At 42.0% G+C, this 18,896-nt stretch overlaps 1 protein-coding gene and 1 pseudogene across 5 annotated transcripts in view; both read right to left on the minus strand.

Moving 5' to 3' along the window:
• The window catches only part of nudc (nudC nuclear distribution protein), a 28,092-nt gene extending 12,142 nt beyond the window's left edge, over positions 1-15,950 (minus strand). Inside the window, exons 1-2 of one of the 5 annotated variants that reach the window (XM_034160783.1) lie at positions 15,913-15,950; positions 951-962 (exon numbers count right to left, since the gene is read on the minus strand). The gene's annotated coding sequence lies outside the window, so the exon portion shown is untranslated. Of the gene's footprint in view, positions 1-940; positions 965-15,912 lie in introns of those variants that run through there. The other 4 variants (XM_034160780.1, XM_034160778.1, XM_034160781.1 and 1 more) reach the window with 4 other exon arrangements.
• On the minus strand, positions 9,153-15,884 carry LOC117501534 (annotated as a pseudogene).
• Positions 15,951-18,896: the final 2,946 nt, after the last annotated feature.

The following is an 18,896-nucleotide window of genomic DNA, read 5'->3' on the forward strand; positions in this document are numbered from 1 at the left end:
GTTCAGTGCAGTTGGAACCAAAATGGCGCCGTGTTCTGAGTTTATGTCACTCTCAGTTAAGACAGTCATCATCAGGTGTATCTGGCAACACAAAGCTGACTTGATTTGCTGCCCCTTTATTTTTATTTTATTTTTTTTAAACAGGGGGTAACAGACAGAAAAGGCATTGTATGATTGTTGCAATGATTTCTGTGTGAATACAAATGTCAAGAATGCTTGTGGAATGTGTGGAAAAGGTGCTGCAATTAAAACTGTGATACAGGCAGGGAAGCAAATGGCCTGGTCACAGGTCCCCATGTGTACCCCAGGCCCTACGAGGTCAACATCAAATTAAATACACAATGGCTGAGCTGGTGTTGATCAACGCTGGCAGGTGCATTGAGGCTCTGGATGAGAACAGGTGGTTTGATTTTGGTTAGGATCAGTCAACAATCAAGCTCAAAGCTCCAAGTTAAATTTACAGCCCCATAATACATCAAAATTAATTTTGTGCAAACGCCTTCAGATATTTTAATTGTAGTAATGTGCGCTTTGAAAAGCAAAAAGCACCGAGCCTTCCACTGTCACTCAGTACGGTGAACTTTGACTCCCTCACGCGGCTAAAATGTGTCGAACAACAAACGCCTCCTGCTGTGGTTTCACTTTATTGACTTTATTGTTTTTGCAGCAGCACGCAGACACTCAGGAATAAAGGAAATAAGAGTGACAAAGACATAAAACAGACAAAAAAATACAACACATTCCATTTAGTGAAAATCCCAAGCCTCAAATTTATTGTTTAAAAACACTTTTGCAGAAAATAAAATGGTCAAATATTATTATTGCTTTAGCTTGTATGGTTCAACAAGGCTGCGGTCTCGACAGTTGTGCTATGACACACACACACACACACACACACACACACACACACACACACACACACACACACACACACACACACACACACACACACACACACACACGCGTTGTATTTTAGACTCTTTGGTTCCAACCAGAACAACCAGTTTCCCAATAATTTAAATGAACCACCACAGTTACACCAAGTTCCCAGCACACTTCAGTGTGTGTGTGTGTGTATATACGAAATGTGCTTTTCAAGACTTACAAAAAGGACTTCATTACTTAGTTTGTACAAAAACACTAAAAGTGGAGCACAAATATCAAGAAGGCAGAGTGGAGAAACTACACAGCACTCGTACCTCTGCCACGACCCCACAGACACTCTGATCGGTCTGTAACTGAGCTGTAGTGCAGGCAGGGGGCGCTGTACTGCTCATGTCCTAATGTTGAAATTAATGAGATTCTAAGAAAATAATTTGCATCAAAATAGAATCGACTGACCAAAGGCCCCAAAAGTCCCTGAGCCAAGCAGTTGTTGGTACCACTTCAGGTTAACACTTCAGCCTCAGTGTATGATGCCCTACACAAAATGTATGGTGGCCATCCAGGGTGGCAGCTACAACCAGACAGGGGTCACTGAGGGATTACACAGGGGTCAGAATTTAAAAATCCACATTATTTGTTTGATCACAGGGATTTCATCAAAGTTATATATATATAACTTATGTAGTTATGGGGTAAAAAACAACAACAACAAAAAAACAACAAAAATAATAAGAGGGAAATATGTTTCCCACCCAGTTCAAACAAACAACATGCTTTGGTCTCAACAGCTAGTTCATGACAACTGTAGGGGCGCAGGTGAACTTTTTGATTCAAATAAACCATCAGTTAAAGTTATTTTAAACCACAGGCTTATGAATATTTAGGAGCATTGTCATTTTGAGTGACAGCTAATGTCCAAAGTCCTGCTAGTGGAGGACACTAGCTAGCTGTTGAGAACTCGACTGTGTTTGTTCTTATAAATACCTGAGATAATGTGGTTTGCTGTATGGTTAATTGTACTAACAGGCCACTGAAGAAGACAGTGCTCCGGTATTTCTGTTGAATGAAATTTTTGTATTATTTATTTTTATGTTAGTACTAATTAACAGGTACCTTGGTTATATTGAGGTAATATGTAGCATATGAGACAACACAGTTTTAAAAAATCCCACCCTAGCTAACGAACCTAGGTTAGACTTTAGCCACCTTGACACTTGCACAAATTTGGTGGCTTTAGCCTGTTTGGTAACTTCAGAATGGGGCGTGTTTGGGCTTCTTTTGTCCCGCCTAGTTCATGCCAGTTTTGCTCAACCTCTTTACCCATTTATAGGTTGACTAGTGCGGTCAGGTAGTCAGGCACTGCCAAGATGGCGGCATTTGGGAAAAACCCATTTGAGTTTTCTACTGAGAGGTAAGCATGCTAACCATATGCACCGCCATGGGCCGACCTCTCGAATAAATGCCATTCAGGTTAATTCCTATTTATGTTTCTGAGATACTCTGCAAACAAACAAACAAAGCCAAAAGCATAACCTCAGTGGAAGAGCCATCAGAGAGCCACTGGACTCACCAACGTTACCAACGGCAACCACGAGCTGATAAGGAGCAGAATAAACTCTGGCAAACGTCCCATCACAACCTGAAAACAAACAACGTGCTTTCACTTTATGACTCATGTCAGAGAAGTGACTTGACATTTCAGGTTAATGATGGACATTTCCCGGCAGCTCCGTCCATAGTCAGTGACAAGAAACGACACGACTTCCCACTTACTGTTCTGGTATTTGGGGGGGGTCAACTTCTACACAATTTAACTTTTTAATGACAAAGGAATTCAGGCTTCTTTATAATAAAATGATGACCTTAAAACTCACAATGAAATTAAATCTCAACATGATTTAAATTAAATTAAAATATCAAAGTCAAAATAATGGAATTGGTGTGTATAAAGATTTGCCCCGATAGTATTAAACTACTTAAATCATCACGTCTACAGCTGGTTTTATTGAGACAGGTCAGTAGACGGACAGAGAATACGTATTGGACTTCATTTCTAGACTGTCCCCAGTTCAAGGCCATCCATTTCCATTCTCCATGTACATCTGGAGCTGCGTCAGGAAGACCATCCGGTGTAATACTTGTGCCATATCAAGGCTCAGATTCATGCTAGTTCAATGTGGCAAAACTGGGAAATGACCAGAGCACTTTGTGGTGAATCTATAAAGAGTAGGGTCTTCTCAAAAACTAAGTGCCCGAGCAAGGAAGACACAAGTGAGGGAAGCCAACAAGACACCCATGACAACTCTGAAGGCGTAATGCAGTCTCTCCAGAAATTAACAATGCCAGGAGTTCAACAAATATACATCAATACTACATCTCTCTGTCTATATAAATATATATCTCTCTAGCCCTGAGATAGACTGGCATCCTGTCCAGGGTGTACCCTACATCACACCCTGTGACCACTGGGATAGGCTCCAGCACCCTGTGACTGGAGTAAGCGGGTATAGAAAATGGATGGATGAATAAACAGATCTCTCTTATACCATATTGATAGAAGATAAGATAAACTTTACTGTTTCTGTACTCTGGCAAAATAACTTCATTCTGGATAAATAAACAGTGAACACTTTTATTTATTTATTTTTACCATAAGTACAAGTTCATGCCAAATGAAGGCATTTCTACAAGATGTTTGACAATATTGCACATAACTCTGAATAACTCTGTTCATTATGTATGTAAAGGAGGCCAGCAGGTGTCACTGTGCAGATGTAGTTAGTAAAACCTCACTCGCAACTGCTCAAAAGGATTCTCTGGTCACAAGGCCAGAGCCCTGGGTTTTAGCCTTCTGGTTAGAGAGTCCGACTCCCATGCAGGAGATCGTGAGTTCGGGTCCCGAGGGGAGCGAATGGGCAGAGTCATAACAACACAATGCAGAGTGCAGCCGCTACATGTATTCATCCTGCAGAAGGGGGAGGAGTTATACAGTCTGATTCTGTGCTGCACCTCAGCGGTCTCAGTCTGTGGCTGAAGGTGCTCTGACAGGACGTCAGTGCCGCATGCAGGGGGTGGGAGGTGCTGAGTGAGCAGTTTCCTCAGCATCCTCCTCTGACACCTTCACCACGGACTCCAGCTCCACCCCCAGGACAGTCAGCTCTCCTGATGAGCTTGTTGAGTCTGTTCATGTCAGCTGCCTTCAGCCTGCTGCCCCAGCACACTACAGCATAGAAGATGATGCTGGAGACCACTGATATTTCTGCAGACACTGACAGATCTGAGCCTCCTGAGGAAGTACAGTCGTACAGTCCAGTCCAGTTTGTTGTCTGTGTGGACACCCAGGTACTTGTAGTAGTCCACAATGTCCACCTCTGTTCCATTGATGTTAACTGGGTTTGGACGGGTCTTACAGTAGTGTTCAGAATCATAGTAGTGCTATGTGACTAAAAAGATTATCCAGGTTTTGAGTATATTTCTTATTGTTACATGGGAAACAAGGTACCAGTAGATTCAGTAGATTCTCACAAATCCAACAAGACCAAGCATTCATGATATCACACTCTTAAGGCTATGAAATTGGGCTATTAGTAAAAAAAAAAAGTAGAAAAGGGGGTGTTCACAATAATAGTAGTGTGGCATTCAGTCAGTGAGTTTGTCAATTTTGTGGAACAACAGGTGTGAATCAGGTGTCCCCTATTTAAGGATGAAGCCAGCACCTGTTGAACATGCTTTTCCTCTTTGAAAGCCTGAGGAAAATGGGACGTTCAAGACATTGTTCAGAAGAACAGCGTAGTTTGATTAAAAAGTTGATTGGAGAGGGGAAAACTTATACGCAGGTGCAAAAAATTATAGGCTGTTCATCTACAATGATCTCCAATGCTTTAAAATGGACAAAAAAAAAAAAAAAACAGAGACGCGTGGAAGAAAACTGAAAACAACCATGAAAATGGATAGAAGAATAACCAGAATGGCAAAGGCTCACCCATTGATCAGCTCCAGGATGATCAAGACAGTCTGGAGTTACCTGTAAGTGCTGTGTTAGAAGACGCCTGTGTGAAGCTAATTTATTTGAAAGAATCCCCCGCAAAGTCCGTCTGTTAAATAAAAGACATGTGCAGAAGAGGTTACAATTTGCCAAAGAACACATCAACTGGCCTAAAGAGAAATGGAGGAATATTTTGTGGACTGATGAGAGTAAAATTGTTCTTTTTGGGTCCAAGGGCCGCAGACAGTTTGTGAGACGACCCCCAAACTCTGAATTCAAGCCACAGTTCACAGTGAAGACAGTGAAGCATGTGGTGCAAGCATCATGATATGGGCATGTTTTCTCCTACTATGGTGTTGGGCCTATATATCACATACCAGGTGTCATGGATCAGTTTGGATATGTCAAAATACTTGAAGAGGTCATGTTTGCCTTATGCTGAAGAGGTCATGCCCTTGAAATGGGTGTTTCAACAAGACAATGACCCCAAGCACACTAGTAAACCAGCAAAATCCTTGGTTCCAAACCAACAAAATTAATGCTCGCAGATGTGGAAGAAAATCAGAAAAACTGTGGTTATAACTAAATACTAGTTTAGTGATTCACAGGATTGCTAAAAAAGCAGTTTGAACATAATAGTTTTGAGTTTGTAGCATCAGACAGCAGATGCTACTATTATTGTGAGACACCCCCTTTTCTACTTTTTTTACTAATAGCCCAATTTCATAGCCTTAAGAGTGGGCATATCATGAATGCTTGGTCTTGTTGGATTTGTGAGAATCTACTGAATCTACCTTTCGCTTCATGGTGAAATACAACAGAGAAGAATTGCATTCAAGAAAATAGGGTCACATCCAGGTTTGTGAGGTCTGACAAACAGCTCTCCACTGACAGCCTCAAAAGTCCTTCAGTTGTCCGAGTGTGTTGGTGGCTCCCTCACTATTCAGCTTTGTGCACGTTCACTTGCAAAGTTGCTGAATTTTTGCCAACTGCCTGCTTCAAACACATTTAAAATTTAGCACTGTAATATTGTATTTCTTATGATGGATGTAAAAGAAGACAGACATATTCAGTGACTTGGACATGTTCATGTATTCATCTTATCCAAAGATGTTATGTGAGTCACCCATTTCGGCTTTGCTAGTTTTAGGTGAATTTTATGTTGTAGAGATGTATTTTCATTATGAGTTTAAAAAGGCCAAAAAGAGGAAATACTCTTTTCATCAACTTAGACACATGCGTGCTTGAGAGAGATACAACTGTGATTATTTGACATTTGAGTGATACTGTAGATACAGCCCATCAATGATGTCACACACTGACAATCAGCTTCTGAAAAACACAATTAAAACAAAACCCTCTGTTATTAAAACCATATTTTTATTCCTCTTGGAATCTACTACTTACAAAAACGCATTAAACTCCAATTAATGAGATCAGAATTTCCAACTGTAGTCGTACTCGAACATGTCAAATGATCAATCCCCAACTTTTAACATTACCCTTGAATTACTAACAGTAAATATACAATACATAATACAAATTCAACGAGCCAAAAGCACTGAATATAACCTAAAAAAAGAAAAAGAAACACACTCCCCCCAATCTATTTTTAAAGAGCAAACACATGAAGGATGTATGTGCAAAACCTACAGCATATTTAACAGGGGTGGAACAACACGTCAGGTACTGCGATGATCATATCTTGTGTCCTGTATTGCATTGTCACATATCGTTTTTGAAATGATTATCGTGACACCATGAAACGTCGACTACAAGAAAGAACGATCTCTTGCAGAAGAATCATAAGTTAGTTATAAAACATACAACATCTTTATAAAACATAGATCTCATTTCCATAGACTGTGTGTCACTCTAGTTTCATGCTGTGGAGGCGTGGCCAGACCCTCAATGCAAGAGGTGTGGCCACACCCCCCGAGTCTGCTGTCTGTTTCTGAGGCAAAAAGAAGAAACAGCGAACCATAACTGGAACTGGTTAATTTACCTTTTTCTTCCAAAACATGGACCTGACAGTGAAAGTGTACAGATATGTGTTTGTGTTGAATCACTGTCTCCGAATGAGATCAGTGCACATTTGAGTTTACACAGAAAACACTACCAACTTATAAACTGATGTTTTATATAAATTAGTGTGAAATTTCATGGATGTGATGGTCGCCGAATAGCAACACTGCGAACACACACACACAAATCTTCAACCGCTTAGTCCAATTAAGGGTCGCAGGGGGTTGGAGCCTATCCCAGCAGTCATAGAGCGTGAGGCGGGGTATACCCAGGACAGGACGCCAGTCTGTCGCAGGGCCACAAGCAGACAAACAAACAGTCACACCCACATGCACACCTACGGACAATTTAAAGATTCCAATCCACCTAACCTACATGTCTGTGGACGCGGGAGGAAACCGGAGCACCCGGAGGAAACCCACGCAAACATGGGAGAACATGCAAACTCCACACAGAAAGACCACAGGTGGGAATTGAACCCATGACCTTCTCACTGTGAGGCAACAGTGCTAACCACTAAGCCACCATGCTGCCCACACTGCAAACAATGATTTCAAATTTTAACAGAGTGACGTTTTATGAGACGCCGTCATTTGCACAAAAATAAAACAAACTTAAAATGGACAGAATATTGGAGGGAGTCTGGCTCAACACGTCACACAACAGTGTGTGTGTGTGGGGGGGGATAATACCAATTATGTGACAAAAAAGAAGAAGAAGAAGAAAACCCCAGCGTCACTTTTCCTTCATGGATGATGTCGAGTTTGGGCCCCTTCACACACAGTACGACTAAGTACAACTCAGGGTGTGTCACAGCAAAAAAGCTCTTATGAGTGAACCACAAAAACATTGCGCCGTCGGGCAGGCGTGCACAATCCCGGTGCGACGGTTCGTGCATGCAACACTATCTTTCAAGCAGGAACACAGTGTGAGCAGCTGCACCACATCACACTGCTGATGTGGAGTACAATAAAATAAAAAACCAGCTGTATAATTAGTGAATATCACTGGGTTCATATAATAATACATAAAAGGGGGACGCAATACAGAACCCCGCGGTTAATAACCCTGGTTAAAAAAAAGTCACACACGGGATTCAAAACCCATAAGCTCTGATTACCAGATGGAAACATTACCACTGCCCTACCATCGCTGGCCTGTAAGTAGTGCGGAAAAATGCCTGAAATCAACAAAGACATGAAAGAGGGTATGCTGTGTCCAGCTGCTGCAGCCCGGCGCAAGGCAAAAGATGTTTTATGTATTTCCATGTGAGGCCAGCAGGGAGAGACACGCTCCTCACGGAGGAATGTTGTGAGTTCATGTCCTTCAAAACACGGAACGTGCACTCCGGAACATGTGGGACATCCAGGAGCAGAGATCTTTACAGCCGTGGCTGTGAGCAGACACGCCCACCCTGTTATGTGATCATCCATTTTCGTTATTTGTTATGTAATTGCGTATGTAGGTATTGTTGTAATTATTTACATAACTGTCCTGGCGGTGGTGTCTGTGTTTGTAATGTGAGCACTGAGCTGTCATCCAGCTGTCAGTGTGCTGTGATCAGCTGACACGCCCCTCCCCGTGCTGTGTGTGATCAGACCTTGCTGTCCGGACGCCATCTGATCAGATCTGTACATACATATAAGCATTTTATGCATGTGTGCCCCCCCCCACGGCACGCCAGATGTGTTGGGGAAGTGGGGTGCGACACACGCACACGTGTGCGACATGTACCACAAGTGTGTTGCTTTTTGCAACTCCACACTCTTGGGGGCACTTAGACTTCACATCCAGCTCGACAGTGATTGCCTGCTGACTGTTTTCATGATGATAGTACGACTGGCCACACATTTTCTAAGTGCCATGTGAGCGGTGTTAGATGTTCGCATGTGTCAGCTGGAATTTGGCCGACACCTGCCGCGAGAGGGTTCGATGGGCTTTCACAGCACACACCCTGTCTTACAGCTGCTGGTGTGCGCAAATATTGTCGCACAAGGCAAGGGTGTACAAGGCAGCTACGATTTTACACGTTTTGCATACGATTCCTGCTTCATGCACAATTCAACCAAATTTACACTATGTGTGAAGGGGCCCTTAATCAGGTAAGAAGATGGTGAATCCTGCCTGCAGGGTGAACTCCTCAATCAGGCCATCCTTCAATTATCAACTAAATATTTATCAACTATAAATATCTGTACACACAGTCCTGAGTTCAATGATTCCTTCAGACAATGTGACTTTTTTTTGTTTTTTTTCCCACAGCACAGCTGTGTTTGCTACAAAGAAGCTGACGATGGCAGCAAGCTTTCAGTGTTTGTGACCTTCAGGACACCACGTGTAAGATTAGACCACAGATTACCAGCGAGGAGCACCAATCACGTTGTCACATCAGAGTGAAACAGCGGGACACCTGAAGAATTCGACTTTGAGTGAGAGGGCGAGTTCGCCGTTGGAGAACGAGAGCTATGACCTGAAAAACCAAACCGGACAGAAAAAAAGTATATATGTATCAACAGGTTAATTAATCTGAACTTTATCTGTTTAAACTGGGGAAAAAAAACCAAAAACATAAAACATTCATGTTGCTTGCTAGATCCACAATGTTTTCACTGCACCTAGAAATCCTTCCAAATTTACATATGACGCTTTGATTTATAAATCATCAATTATTTAACAATCTGGTCAACTGATGAGGAACAATTAGAAGTGTATTTGTGGCATTTAGGGCCCTGTCCCACTGGGGAGAGGATTAATTGCGCATGAATTGAGTATACAAATTGCGGGCGTTCGTTGTTGTCCGCAACAAAAATGGCCAAAAATGACAAATGTCCCACTATGAATTACAGATATATTAATAATATATAGCGAATATATGATGAACAACCACGGTTATATAACACATGTAGTGAGGAAACTGATCCGACACATTGAGATTATCACAGCAGTATTACGGGTGTATTACGAATGCATCACGCACGTGTTGCGTGTGCACGGCATCTGCATTGCGGTCATAAAGAAGCGCACTCGGGCCGTCGGCATCACTATTCACACCAACAATACAGCCTCTGGAGCATTTGCTGGACTCGGACAAGTTGATCACAGAGTTAATGTTCATTTTGTCATGCGAGGGTTAACTGTTCATGAGTTTGGGGAGCCGGAGATGGGAAGCCGCTTGGGGTGTGAGATGGTGTTTTTTTTTTTTCTTTTTTGAGAGTGTCACAGAAAACAGACTCCAGTGTGAGCCGTGGCTAAACAGCAACACTTCCTTTTGTTGGTGTTAAATAAAAGTCCTGGATTGCAGCAGCTACGTCTTTGTGGATTTACACAGCCGGACCGGCACTGACTGGCAGGTATGTCGCTTTCTGCCACACTTTGGGTTTACGTGACATGTTTGTTATGCATTCACAGATGTCCACAATCAGATGTAATAAAAAAGCTTATTCGTGGCCAGTTTGTATGCATTTGCTACAACATATTTTTAGTTTGTGATGTGGACATGATAGGCACGATATATATCTGTTTTACCACACTGTCCCCGGTCCGCTGCGGACATGCGTGCCTCTGCGGATGATCACGGACATGTTCGGATGACGGTCGACTCATATAGGCATGTTACACGGATATTGCAGATGTTTGGTGAATATGGGCCAATTTTGTGCGCAATCCATACGCAAATCCTCCTAAACGCCAGTGGGACAGGGCCCTTACGTGTTCTCATAACTTGGAGCTTCTTCCAGATTAGATGGATCAACATCATAGAGTTACTAGGCAACAGGACACGAGGGAATGAAGACGCTTTGGCACATAGGTAAGTTGGATAATGACTAAGGTATCCTGGTGTTTCTCTGAAAATTATCTTCTGATGCCACTTATTAGGGAAAACTGGCAGCTACTACTGTCAAGCTGTGTTGGTACATATGCTTCAGCGTCACAATGACTTCCTGACTTTCAATCTCTCATTATATAGAGTACACTTCAGGTCCGTGGCCTAAGGCTTTGGTGCTGTGGATCACACCACTACGCCACGTACGAGAAACCCTGGACACTCTGACGGCAACTCTAAACATTTTAGATTGGACTTCAGAGTGGGATATTTCTGCAACATCAAGTCAATTATCTAAAGCTGGGCAGACACTGTACGATATTTTCAATCGGCTCCAATTCAAACTGTACGACAAAACTGCATGGTGTAAAGTTCAGAGCGCACGATTTATGTTCTCACACTAATCGGCCCGATGCTCTGATGCAGATCTGACTGCTCACATTGTACGTTCAAAACCACACATCAGACTCGTGTTTCTGGAAGCAAAACGTAAACAGAAGCTTTTTTTCCCAAACTTTATTTACAATAACTCTCGATGGGAGACATCAAATTTTTAACAACAACAACAAAAAAACAATACACGTCTTTACATGAGTTGAAGAATAAGGGAGAAACAGAACAGAAGCTGCTCTCCCAAAGCATGGTCACTGTTTATGCTCTCTCCAGTTGGACGCTTGTAGCGCTGCTTCAACAGCGTGATACGCTCACGATGGCCAACCAGAATATCAAACAGGTTTGATTTTCATCCGACCATACGACTGCCGATCAGGGATGTGGTGGTGAGAGGTTAAACGTCAGACTCGTACTTCATGTACTACTACACGATGCAGGATGTGCGATTAAGATGAAACTCGGCACGATCCAAAAATTCTAGCACGAGTGAAAATCAGGCTCCAAAAAGGGCCAAAAACTCGCACAGTGTAAACCCAGCTTAACCTTAATCCACTGAAACATTTAAAGTGTTCAGTGAAAATCACACCAAAAAAGGCCTGAACTGAAGACAGATGCAGTAGAAGCTTGACACCACATCACCAGGTAAGAAGGCCACTGTCTGGTGATGTCCACAGCCTGCAATGACTAAAATAATAATATCATGATCTATGATTATACAAAATACCCTCAAACCTGAATGTCTGCAGCATTTGACTTCGATAACCTGTTTTAGGAAAACCTGGTCAGTGAGTCAATACCTGCAGAGTTCACTATCGGTCAGTCAAGTGAAGACCATCACCACAGAACCCCCTCAGATCCTGCATATCAACCACCCAGGCAGGCAACAGGTCCATCCCCACCTCTTGAAAGTAGCCATCTATCTGACACAGCCAGCTGCCACCTTCGGCCTTCTCCAGTAGGTGGGGTCCTCAACACTGAGGTACCTGTGTGCCAGATTATGTTCAGAGACACACAACCACATGGTCAACATGTCATAGCTGATGTTCCCTGACCAACCAAGTGATACTCCATATCTGAATCACCCTCAGTAACCCTCCATTTGACACAAAGTCATTCCAAGGATCCTCCAAAGACACCGAGTTCCAAAGACATCTAGTCATTAGGTCACTGGTTAGTGTCCAAGTCTTACAACTATACAGTAAGAGCCGTAGCCCCAGGATATTAAAAACGTGGCCCTTCATTCTCCTGCAAAGATATCGGCTTCACCAAACACCTGTATTACTCAGTGAGTATCAGTAGGATTTGATATTTCATTTTCAGTTAGAGTGGCTGATGAATGGAACAGGATGTGTATTTCTTACCTCCATTATTCTTCCACATTTCCCTGGCAAATTTGTCAGATGGGCTTTCTACTGATATCTGGATGTTTGGATTTGATTTGTGGTCATCTTGAAACAGAAAAAGAAAACAAGACTTGTCGACAGAACGTTACAATTCTAATGATTTGTAGGCACAACATATGAAAGAAGGCACCTTTAAATGGACTGCATTTATATAGCGATTTTCCATCTGCATCAGACGCTCAAAGCGCTTTACAATCATGCCTCACATTCACCCCGATGTCAGGGTGCTGCCATACAAGGCGCTCACCTTTAATGAACAAACTAATGTGTACCCAGTTCACAAGGTCAGTCCGTGTTAAATCACCAGAACTCAACAGTTTCCAAAATGCTTCGTATTTTCACTTTAGGCCTGTGCAATATGCTGATATGTATCATATAATGACAGAAACATATCTATCATTTCATTTTACATTGTTTTGTTTGTTTCATGGTGTGCATTTTACAAAAATGCTTGAATTTGTTCTGTCTGATAGATCCAGCGCATTTGCTCCTCCATATAAGCTCAAACTTATTCTCACTGTGGTGGAGTCGTGAGCGAGCCTCGTGAAAGTGTGCAGCAGTATACTGAGGCAGCGTATTCGCTTCCAAGAGAAAGCTTTCAAAGCATTTTGAATTAGCAGCTATAACAGACACAGTGAGCCCTTATTTAGGTTAAACCTGATCTTTTTTAAGTCATAATAATTATGAAATGGCTGACTGTCATGTATTGAAAATGGATGTAACTTTTAATTTTTCCGATTATGTTATGAGCCGTCAATAAAATTTATCTATCACAACAGGCGCAAATGTGATGGCAGATTTGGAATGTGTGGATGTTTTTGCCCTAGAAAACATCTTCAGATAATTCTCAATGACCTACCTTGATGTAATATGGACGATAAAAAGCATTGCTCAGTGAGAATTCACTGAATGTCAGACATGGAAGCTGGATGGATTCATACTCGCAAGGCAAAATCACCATCAGGCGGAAATTGGCGGTATATCACAGATAGGCGGTTCTAATTAACTGCAAAATGTGGGCAATTAAGGGGATTTGTGAAAGAGACATGACGTGCGTCCGTAACTACAGAGGATATGGGAAGATCGAGAGCGTAGAGATGATGTGTTAGGTGAGCAGATCCAGATACACTAAGCGTGGAGGTCCCATTTTATATATATATTATATATATTATATATATATATGTGTGTGTGTGGTGTGTGTGTGTGTGTGCACAAATAATATCATTATCTTGTGAAAGTATGAAGCAAATTGTAGAAAGTCAGTAGGCACTTCTTTTTTTTAATCTGGTGATCTGAGGTGAATTTACCCTCGTGAAAAAAGTACATGTGGCAACAGATACATAATTTTCTGCAAAGTGATACAAATTTTTCAGAAGATGGGGGAAAGCAGGTAGTTCAGACTTACTGTTGTTGCTGACTGGAAAAGACTCGCTGGCCCTCATGGTCTCGTTACCGCTGTCTGCCAACGTCCTCTTCTTGGTACTTTTCCGCGTACTGATGCGGATGATGCCCCGCACCAATCGACACTCGGCCTCTTGCTCATCCATCTGGTGCTCTTCTGCAAGTGAATTGATAAGATGATTGATTGCCTTGCTCTTCTTCAGAAACACAGAGTCTGAGGTGCACCTGGCCAGCTCTTCAATCTGGTATTCAGAATAGAGCTGTAGCAGCTTCTTAGTGATCAGCGAGTCCACATCTTCAATGCCGTCCTCCCAGTCATCACATGTCATGGTGTAGTGGAAGCTGGGGTGGCTGGGCTGCGTCTGACCTCCAGGGACAAACGCTGGACTTTTGGCTTCATCATTCAAATACTCTCTTGGACTTTGTACTCTGACTCCAGCAATGTGGACATCCTCCAGCCACTCTGTCCCCTCCTCCCCTTTGTTGTCTCCTGGGTTCACGGCTCGAAGGCTCACCTTCTCCGGCTCTCTGTGGAGCTCTCGCTGGGCACCAGGCACGGAGCGAGGACAGAGCGCTGGCAGACCCTGTACAGGCCACAGGTCAGCACGCTGCACAGAAAAGTCCGACAGCTACTCGGAAAGGTGCAAGGGCTGCAGGAATTTGGCGCCGCGGAAGCAGGGACAGCGGAGCCAGGAATGAAGCCAGTGATCTCAGACGTATTGGGGATGTGTAGGGTCTTTTATAATGGCGGCAGCTCTATTGTGGACTCTCCGATGGTAGATGCTCTGCAGAGATGGTAGTGGCGTCCTCGTGATCTTTGATGCGGTCTTCACTACTCTCTGCAGGCGTTTGCGGTCATTCACCGTTGAGCTGCCATACCACGTAGTAATCGAGGTGGTGAGAATGGACTCAATGATGCAGCTGTAGAAGTTGCTGAGAATCTTGGGTGACATGCCAAATTTCCTCAGCCTCCTCAGGAAGTACAGCCGCTGCTGAGCCTTCTTTACCACCTGTGGTGTTGAGTGTCCAAGTGAGGTCACTACTGATGTAGACCCCCAGATATTTAAAGCTGCTCAATACAATTGGCAAAGTGGTTCAATACTGCCTTATTGCTTCATTTGAGCATCACTAGTAAGCAGGTCAAAGTCAGTATTTTTTATTTATTTAATTAGTTTCTGTGCATTTGTGTTGTGTTGTGAATGCAATACAGGTGATCCATTAGGTACATTAATAGTTTATAAATATATAATACAGCAATAAACTGACTATTAATTCTGTGATTTGCTGTTTTGATAAAGATGATCATGTTGGGATTTTGTGTTTATTTTTGTGCATTTTTTTGTGTTGTGAACACAATACGAGTGAGCCATTAGCTCAGTTAACAGTTTACAAATATAATAGAGATAAACTGTGACGGTCAGACTCAGGGTTGAACAGAGGATCCTTTGATATAATAACATAATATTACAAAAATAACTGTTTTAATGGAAATATGATTAAAAATTAGTACATATTTTCTAAATCAATAGATCAACATAAAATAACACTTCAGACATTTATACTGCAACAAGACTTAAAACGTTAATTTTTGTCTATTCCTCGCACCAGTGTAACTTTTTGCTTCCACTTCCAGTAAGAACTACTAAGAAGTAGGTCCACTAAAAAGTAGAAAATGTATTTTTCTACTTTTATTTTTACTGTGCTAACAGAGCTGAGTCACGTGTGTTGTGGAGTAACACTTACTTCCTAACTATAACGTCTACTGTTTATGTGACTAACTATAACGTTTAAACATTAGAGTATGTGTAAGTGCTTAATTTATTTGTAGTAGTACATTAGCTGTTTGATGAGCTGTGCTCAGCTACATTAGCATTAATTTAGCACCACGCTAACCTACCTCTTGTACGCCTCCTTCGTGTTGTTGCGCCATAACGAGCAACATGCCATCATACTTCTCGTCATCTGCCATTCTGCTAAAAATTAAAAATAACTAATGCACACAAAAATGTATAAATGACAAGCAAAAATATGAGGCCGCGCTGCGGGAATCACGTTTCTCATTTCCTGGATACAAACCCCGCCTACACCTGATTCGACCAAACAACGATAGTGATTTTTAAATGACAGCTACGATATCCAATGAAATGAAAGCTTTTTGCTCAAGGCCGGATTGGGGCGCTTTACAGAAGAGAATTTTCTAGACATATTAAATTATGATATAACATAATATTACAAAATAACTGTTTTAATGGAAATATGATTAAAAATTAGTACATATTTTCTAAATCAATAGATCAACATAAAATAACACTTCAGACATTTATACTGCAACAAGACTTAAAACATTAATTTTATTGTCTTTTATATATATATGGTTTTTAATTGTTTTTATTTTAATTGTTGACTGTTTGTTGAGTTGGCCTGACGACTGGTCACCTTACTGGTTCTGGTCCGCTGATTTGGACTTTGCCCTTGTGAAGTGCCTTTGTGTTGTGATTTTGTGTCTATAAATAATCTGAACTGGACACTGAATTCAAGAACAACTTTCATCACTTTGCAGTCATACTCATTCATCGTCGTGGCAACCCCTCAGCAGCCAGGAAGATCATCTCTTGATCGATTCCAGGACGGGATGGTGGACACAGAGAAAATCTCCATCCAGGGTTGATCTAGAGACACCTGTATGTGGGTTTGTTTAATGTGGGGATGGAGTTCCACGCAGACACACCGTCCTTCACAGATCCTTAGTCTGGTCCGGTGGCTGGGAAATCCCAGATGACTGGGGCCTAAGGACCTGCTGTGACCTTCATCTGCCTTCTCAGCCATCACCTCCTCCCCCTGATGTGCTGTTGAGGACTTTGTTTCACCAGAGTCCCTTCAGCCATCTCGTCTTCAGGGTTCCTGTTGGGTCTTCATGGTTACCACAGCGGCCACGGGGCACATAAGGTCCCCACCGTATTCCACCCCCACAGCCAATCCTCTGCTTGATCCGACACCCAGGTGACACGACGTGGACGAGGGGTTAGCTTTGTCTACAATTACACAAAAACCTGCTCAAATGCCTGCCTACATGTACTTTCCATACTGTCCCAACTTTTTCTGGTTGGAGTTGAATGTAAATATAAAGACACCTTACAGCTGCAGTGTGCAGGATTTAGGGGCGTTCTGAATAAAATGTAACATTCTTACCTTTTTTGTTGATTCCTATTTATACCAATCGATGATGATCTTAGATTGACCCCTGACAGAATGCATTCTGCAACCTCACCACCAGATGGCACTAAAGCCTTCACATTGTAGTTTATGTAATCCAATTTTTTGTAGTTGTTGTTTAAACCCTCTCTTTGTTTATATTGCTCCAGTCAGTGTTGCCAGATTGGGCCGGTTTTGAATTTTATTTTGTGTGTAAAAATAGAATTGGAGAGGCCAACAAAGTTTTTTCCCCCAGTAGGTTTTAAAACTAATCTGAAGCGAAACCCAGTCTGATGGGTCATGTGACTCTTGGTGCCATCTTGGTTCCAAAATAGTGTTGGCTGTTAATCTGTCTGCATGTAAATCCAGCTATTTTAGTTATTTATTCACTGAAAATGGCGGGTTGATGTGCATTTGGAGGCACAAATAGACACAACAAGGGCTTCAAGATGTACAGATTCCCTTCAGATCCAAACCGAAGACACATTTGGGAAAATAAAGTCAGCTGTGTGGGATGGAAGTGACTTCATCATCAAAGCTTTGAGAGGTACATTTAATGTTCAGTCCCATGTACAGTAAAACTCACCTAAACCGTCATCGTATAAACCAGATATTCACAGTCACCGGACAAAAAAGTCCCAATGTTTTTTTTTGTATTGTTTTCCGTGTAATAAACACTATATTTAACGGATTTTGAATAACGGTTTTCGCTCACATCGGATAAAATGTCCCATCTGACTGCAATGTATTACCATTAAAACCCCAATTATGTGGGACCAGAGTCATTTCCGTGATTAAAAGCCCGACTGTTTATTTTTTTCATGCTGTGTTCTGACTGGAACCCGCAGCCTGACGTGCACCTGTTAAATCAAACACAAAAGGCTGTGATTTGACACTTTGCTGCTTTCACTCCTTCTCTCCTATCATAACAGTCTTTACAGTGTGCAAACTGATTAAAAATGGACCAGAAAAGTTGCAACTTTAGTCGCCTCTTTGATTTAGAGGCGATGATTGTACAAAGAAAAGCCTGTTGAAGGTCAAATTAATAAAGCATGATCCAGAGACTGAGAACTTTAAAACTGTCACACACGTCACTGCATGACACAGAGTTACAGAGCAGCAGCTGCATAAATCAGGCTTTAAATAATTAAATAAATCATAAATTGCACATTTATGTAAATTTGATAGCTTAACTATTTTATATTTACTTCCATAGCACCTGTACCTGGATGTGTTGCTGTATGTGGTTAAATGATTAAAAAAATGTTGAAACCATGAAAGGTTCATTTAGTAGTTCAGTGCAGTTGGAACCAAAATGGCGCCGTGTTCTGAGTTTATGTCACTCTCAGTTAAGACAGTCATCATCAGGTGTATCTGGCAACACAAAGCTGACTTGATTTGCTGCCCCTTTATTTTTATTTTATTTTTTTTAAACAGGGGGTAACAGACAGAAAAGGCATTGTATGATTGTTGCAATGATTTCTGTGTGAATACAAATGTCAAGAATGCTTGTGGAATGTGTGGAAAAGGTGCTGCAAAAAACTGTGATACAGGCAGGGAAGCAAATGGCCTGGTCACAGGTCCCCATGTGTACCCCAGGCCCTACGAGGTCAACATCAAATTAAATACACAATGGCTGAGCTGGTGTTGATCAACGCTGGCAGGTGCATTGAGGCTCTGGATGAGAACAGGTGGTTTGATTTTGGTTAGGATCAGTCAACAATCAAGCTCAAAGCTCCAAGTTAAATTTACAGCCCCATAATACATCAAAAATTAATTTTGTGCAAAC

This window comes from Thalassophryne amazonica, chromosome 20 (genome assembly GCF_902500255.1).
Source record: "Thalassophryne amazonica chromosome 20, fThaAma1.1, whole genome shotgun sequence".
Classification (NCBI taxonomy): domain Eukaryota; kingdom Metazoa; phylum Chordata; class Actinopteri; order Batrachoidiformes; family Batrachoididae; genus Thalassophryne; species Thalassophryne amazonica.